This window comes from Odontesthes bonariensis, assembly GCF_027942865.1.
Source record: "Odontesthes bonariensis isolate fOdoBon6 chromosome 6 unlocalized genomic scaffold, fOdoBon6.hap1 SUPER_6_unloc_3, whole genome shotgun sequence".
Lineage (NCBI taxonomy): Eukaryota > Metazoa > Chordata > Actinopteri > Atheriniformes > Atherinopsidae > Odontesthes > Odontesthes bonariensis.
This window is the reverse complement of record NW_027457367.1, coordinates 17501-24374: the sequence shown is the minus strand read 5'-3', so window position 1 is coordinate 24374 and position 6874 is coordinate 17501.

Genomic DNA, 6874 nt, shown 5'->3' with positions numbered 1-6874 from the left:
TAGATCAAGTGGGAACTGTGTAGGATTAGACATTTCTTCTTAGTCTAACTTCTATCTCAGTCGCCAAAGTGGTAAGCTAGCCTTTGCTAGTTGCTATGTTCACAGGAGAGAAAAGACCGACCACCATCATCTCTCTTTGGTCTGGGAAGAACAGAAACCGTTTATTCTGCGCATGCTCACGAAAGCATCCAGTGCGCGCAGGCATATGACATCACGAATTAAGGCTATTTAACATGGCTTTGCTATTCATATTATTAAATATGCCTAACAAACTGGGAGGAACAGGATGAAACAACAAGGAAATAAAAACAAATACTTTAATTGCCGATATAAGATTGAAATGGTCCCACACAGCGGAAACTTTTTTCAAATTTTATTTCTGGCTCCATTACGGCTTGTAGATGAGATGTCCGTTTGAAATGACGATTGATTGTTTTGGCAGACATGCATCCTGTTGACAGATTCGCTTCCTTTTAAACACAGATTGGCGCCCCGCGTGACTAGCAACAAACCAGCTGTATCGGTCACGTGACTTTCTTGACTTTCTACGCGCAGCAACACAGGGTTTTGCTCTTTGAGTTCGACACATGCACCGACGCATTGGTGTTGCAGGACCCATCACTACGAGACACAAAATCTTAGAGCATTTTCTGTAGAAATAAAAATGTATAATGTAAATCAATTTTCATATACTGTATATGGGGCCACATTTTTTTTTAACAATCTTAACAAGCTAATAATTACATTCAAAACGCGACCAAAATAACATTAAAGACACATAAAACATCAACAGGCAACCTTCCTTATTGAGAAGGTTGCCCAAAGTGGTATTACTTTTTAAGCATTTTAAAGGTGAGTTAGTACAGTAGGAACAGGCTACATTCTTCATTTAGAAGGTTGCCTAAAATGGTATTACTTTTTAAGCATTTTAAAGGTAAGTTAGTACAGTAGGAACAGGCTACAATCTTCATTTAGAAGGTTGCCTAAAATGGTATTACTTTTTAAGCATTTTAAAGGTAAGTTAGTACAGTAGGAACAGGCAAACTTCCTTGTTGAGAAGGTTGCCCAAAGTGGTATTACTTTTTAAGCATTTTAAAGGTAAGTTAGTACAGTAGGAACAGGCTACATTCTTCATTTAGAAGGTTGCCTAAAATGGTATTACTTTTTAAGCATTTTAAAGGTAAGTTAGTACAGTAGGAACAGGCTACAATCTTCATTTAGAAGGTTGCCTAAAATGGTATTACTTTTTAAGCATTTTAAAGGTAAGTTAGTACAGTAGGAACAGGCAAACTTCCTTGTTGAGAAGGTTGCCCAAAGTGGTATTACTTTTTAAGCATTTTAAAGGTAAGTTAGTACAGTAGGAACAGGCTACATTCTTCATTTAGAAGGTTGCCTAAAATGGTATTACTTTTTAAGCATTTTAAAGGTAAGTTAGTACAGTAGGAACAAGCTACAATCTTCATTTAGAAGGTTGCCTAAAATGGTATTACTTTTTAAGCATTTTAAAGGTAAGTTAGTACAGTAGGAACAGGCAAACTTCCTTGTTGAGAAGGTTGCCCAAAGTGGTATTACTTTTTAAGCATTTTAAAGGTAAGTTAGTACAGTAGGAACAGGCTACAATCTTCATTTAGAAGGTTGCCTAAAATGGTATTAATTTTTAAGCATTTTAAAGGCAACCTTCCTCATTGAGAAGGTTGCCCAAAATGGTATTACTTTTTAAGCATTTTAAAGGTAAGTTAGTACAGTAGAAACAGGCTACATTCTTCATTTAGAAGGTTGCATAAAATGGTATTACTTTTAAGCATTTTAAAGGCAACCTTCCTCATTGAGAAGGTTACCCAAAATGGTATTACTTTTTAAGCATTTTAAAGGTAAGTTAGTACAGTAGGAACAGGCAACCTTCCTTGATGAGAAGGTTGCCCAAAGTGGTATTACCTTTTAAGCATTTTAAAGGTAAGTTAGTACAGTAGAAACAGGCTACATTCTTCATTTAGAAGGTTGCCTAAAATGGTATTAATTTTTAAGCATTTTAAAGGCAACCTTCCTCATTGAGAAGGTTGCCCAAAATGGTATTACTTTTTAAGCATTTTAAAGGTAAGTTAGTACAGTAGGAACAGGCAACCTTCCTTGATGAGAAGGTTGCCCAAAGTGGTATTACTTTTTAAGCATTTTAAAGGTAAGTTAGTACAGTAGGAACAGGCAAACTTCCTTGTTGAGAAGGTTGCCCAAAGTGGTATTACTTTTTAAGCATTTTAAAGGTAAGTTAGTACAGTAGGAACAGGCTACATTCTTCATTTAGAAGGTTGCCTAAAATGGTATTACTTTTTAAGCATTTTAAAGGTAAGTTAGTACAGTAGGAACAGGCTACATTCTTCATTTAGAAGGTTGCCTAAAATGGTATTAATTTTTAAGCATTTCAAAGGCAACCTTCCTCATTGAGAAGGTTGCCCAAAATGGTATTACTTTTTAAGCATTTTAAAGGTAAGTTAGTACAGTAGGAACAGGCAACCTTCCTTGATGAGAAGGTTGCCCAAAGTGGTATTACTTTTTAAGCATTTTAAAGGTAAGTTAGTACAGTAGAAACAGGCTACATTCTTCATTTAGAAGGTTGCATAAAATGGTATTACTTTTAAGCATTTTAAAGGCAACCTTCCTCATTGAGAAGGTTACCCAAAATGGTATTACTTTTTAAGCATTTTAAAGGTAAGTTAGTACAGTAGGAACAGGCAACCTTCCTTGATGAGAAGGTTGCCCAAAGTGGTATTACCTTTTAAGCATTTTAAAGGTAAGTTAGTACAGTAGAAACAGGCTACATTCTTCATTTAGAAGGTTGCCTAAAATGGTATTAATTTTTAAGCATTTTAAAGGCAACCTTCCTCATTGAGAAGGTTGCCCAAAATGGTATTACTTTTTAAGCATTTTAAAGGTAAGTTAGTACAGTAGGAACAGGCAACCTTCCTTGATGAGAAGGTTGCCCAAAGTGGTATTACTTTTTAAGCATTTTAAAGGTAAGTTAGTACAGTAGAAACAGGCTACATTCTTCATTTAGAAGGTTGCCTAAAATGGTATTACTTTTAAGCATTTTAAAGGCAACCTTCCTCATTGAGAAGGTTACCCAAAATGGTATTACTTTTTAAGCATTTTAAAGGTAAGTTAGTACAGTAGGAACAGGCAAACTTCCTTGTTGAGAAGGTTGCCCAAAGTGGTATTACTTTTTAAGCATTTTAAAGGTAAGTTAGTACAGTAGGAACAGGCTACATTCTTCATTTAGAAGGTTGCCTAAAATGGTATTACTTTTTAAGCATTTTAAAGGTAAGTTAGTACAGTAGGAACAGGCTACAATCTTCATTTAGAAGGTTGCCTAAAATGGTATTACTTTTTAAGCATTTTAAAGGTAAGTTAGTACAGTAGGAACAGGCAAACTTCCTTGTTGAGAAGGTTGCCCAAAGTGGTATTACTTTTTAAGCATTTTAAAGGTAAGTTAGTACAGTAGGAACAGGCTACATTCTTCATTTAGAAGGTTGCCTAAAATGGTATTACTTTTTAAGCATTTTAAAGGTAAGTTAGTACAGTAGGAACAAGCTACAATCTTCATTTAGAAGGTTGCCTAAAATGGTATTACTTTTTAAGCATTTTAAAGGTAAGTTAGTACAGTAGGAACAGGCAAACTTCCTTGTTGAGAAGGTTGCCCAAAGTGGTATTACTTTTTAAGCATTTTAAAGGTAAGTTAGTACAGTAGGAACAGGCTACATTCTTCATTTAGAAGGTTGCCTAAAATGGTATTACTTTTTAAGCATTTTAAAGGTAAGTTAGTACAGTAGGAACAGGCTACAATCTTCATTTAGAAGGTTGCCTAAAATGGTATTACTTTTTAAGCATTTTAAAGGTAAGTTAGTACAGTAGGAACAGGCAAACTTCCTTGTTGAGAAGGTTGCCCAAAGTGGTATTACTTTTTAAGCATTTTAAAGGTAAGTTAGTACAGTAGGAACAGGCTACATTCTTCATTTAGAAGGTTGCCTAAAATGGTATTACTTTTTAAGCATTTTAAAAGTAAGTTAGTACAGTAGGAACAGGCTACAATCTTCATTTAGAAGGTTGCCTAAAATGGTATTACTTTTTAAGCATTTTAAAGGTAAGTTAGTACAGTAGGAACAGGCAAACTTCCTTGTTGAGAAGGTTGCCCAAAGTGGTATTACTTTTTAAGCATTTTAAAGGTAAGTTAGTACAGTAGGAACAGGCAAACTTCCTTGTTGAGAAGGTTGCCCAAAGTGGTATTACTTTTTAAGCATTTTAAAGGTAAGTTAGTACAGTAGGAACAGGCTACATTCTTCATTTAGAAGGTTGCCTAAAATGGTATTACTTTTTAAGCATTTTAAAGGTAAGTTAGTACAGTAGGAACAGGCTACAATCTTCATTTAGAAGGTTGCCTAAAATGGTATTACTTTTTAAGCATTTTAAAGGTAAGTTAGTACAGTAGGAACAGGCAAACTTCCTTGTTGAGAAGGTTGCCCAAAGTGGTATTACTTTTTAAGCATTTTAAAGGTAAGTTAGTACAGTAGGAACAGGCTACATTCTTCATTTAGAAGGTTGCCTAAAATGGTATTACTTTTTAAGCATTTTAAAAGTAAGTTAGTACAGTAGGAACAGGCTACAATCTTCATTTAGAAGGTTGCCTAAAATGGTATTACTTTTTAAGCATTTTAAAGGTAAGTTAGTACAGTAGGAACAGGCAAACTTCCTTGTTGAGAAGGTTGCCCAAAGTGGTATTACTTTTTAAGCATTTTAAAGGTAAGTTAGTACAGTAGGAACAGGCAAACTTCCTTGTTGAGAAGGTTGCCCAAAGTGGTATTACTTTTTAAGCATTTTAAAGGTAAGTTAGTACAGTAGGAACAGGCTACATTCTTCATTTAGAAGGTTGCCTAAAATGGTATTACTTTTTAAGCATTTTAAAGGTAAGTTAGTACAGTAGGAACAGGCTACATTCTTCATTTAGAAGGTTGCCTAAAATGGTATTAATTTTTAAGCATTTTAAAGGCAACCTTCCTCATTGAGAAGGTTGCCCAAAATGGTATTACTTTTTAAGCATTTTAAAGGTAAGTTAGTACAGTAGGAACAGGCAAACTTCCTTGTTGAGAAGGTTGCCCAAAGTGGTATTACTTTTTAAGCATTTTAAAGGTAAGTTAGTACAGTAGGAACAGGCAAACTTCCTTGTTGAGAAGGTTGCCCAAAGTGGTATTACTTTTTAAGCATTTTAAAGGTAAGTTAGTACAGTAGGAACAGGCTACATTCTTCATTTAGAAGGTTGCCTAAAATGGTATTACTTTTTAAGCATTTTAAAGGTAAGTTAGTACAGTAGGAACAGGCTACATTCTTCATTTAGAAGGTTGCCTAAAATGGTATTAATTTTTAAGCATTTTAAAGGCAACCTTCCTCATTGAGAAGGTTGCCCAAAATGGTATTACTTTTTAAGCATTTTAAAGGTAAGTTAGTACAGTAGGAACAGGCAACCTTCCTTGATGAGAAGGTTGCCCAAAGTGGTATTACTTTTTAAGCATTTTAAAGGTAAGTTAGTACAGTAGAAACAGGCTACATTCTTCATTTAGAAGGTTGCATAAAATGGTATTACTTTTAAGCATTTTAAAGGCAACCTTCCTCATTGAGAAGGTTACCCAAAATGGTATTACTTTTTAAGCATTTTAAAGGTAAGTTAGTACAGTAGGAACAGGCAACCTTCCTTGATGAGAAGGTTGCCCAAAGTGGTATTACCTTTTAAGCATTTTAAAGGTAAGTTAGTACAGTAGAAACAGGCTACATTCTTCATTTAGAAGGTTGCCTAAAATGGTATTAATTTTTAAGCATTTTAAAGGCAACCTTCCTCATTGAGAAGGTTGCCCAAAATGGTATTACTTTTTAAGCATTTTAAAGGTAAGTTAGTACAGTAGGAACAGGCAACCTTCCTTGATGAGAAGGTTGCCCAAAGTGGTATTACTTTTTAAGCATTTTAAAGGTAAGTTAGTACAGTAGAAACAGGCTACATTCTTCATTTAGAAGGTTGCCTAAAATGGTATTACTTTTAAGCATTTTAAAGGCAACCTTCCTCATTGAGAAGGTTACCCAAAATGGTATTACTTTTTAAGCATTTTAAAGGTAAGTTAGTACAGTAGGAACAGGCAAACTTCCTTGTTGAGAAGGTTGCCCAAAGTGGTATTACTTTTTAAGCATTTTAAAGGTAAGTTAGTACAGTAGGAACAGGCTACATTCTTCATTTAGAAGGTTGCCTAAAATGGTATTACTTTTTAAGCATTTTAAAGGTAAGTTAGTACAGTAGGAACAGGCTACAATCTTCATTTAGAAGGTTGCCTAAAATGGTATTACTTTTTAAGCATTTTAAAGGTAAGTTAGTACAGTAGGAACAGGCAAACTTCCTTGTTGAGAAGGTTGCCCAAAGTGGTATTACTTTTTAAGCATTTTAAAGGTAAGTTAGTACAGTAGGAACAGGCTACATTCTTCATTTAGAAGGTTGCCTAAAATGGTATTACTTTTTAAGCATTTTAAAGGTAAGTTAGTACAGTAGGAACAAGCTACAATCTTCATTTAGAAGGTTGCCTAAAATGGTATTACTTTTTAAGCATTTTAAAGGTAAGTTAGTACAGTAGGAACAGGCAAACTTCCTTGTTGAGAAGGTTGCCCAAAGTGGTATTACTTTTTAAGCATTTTAAAGGTAAGTTAGTACAGTAGGAACAGGCTACATTCTTCATTTAGAAGGTTGCCTAAAATGGTATTACTTTTTAAGCATTTTAAAAGTAAGTTAGTACAGTAGGAACAGGCTACAATCTTCATTTAGAAGGTTGCCTAAAATGGTATTACTTTTTAA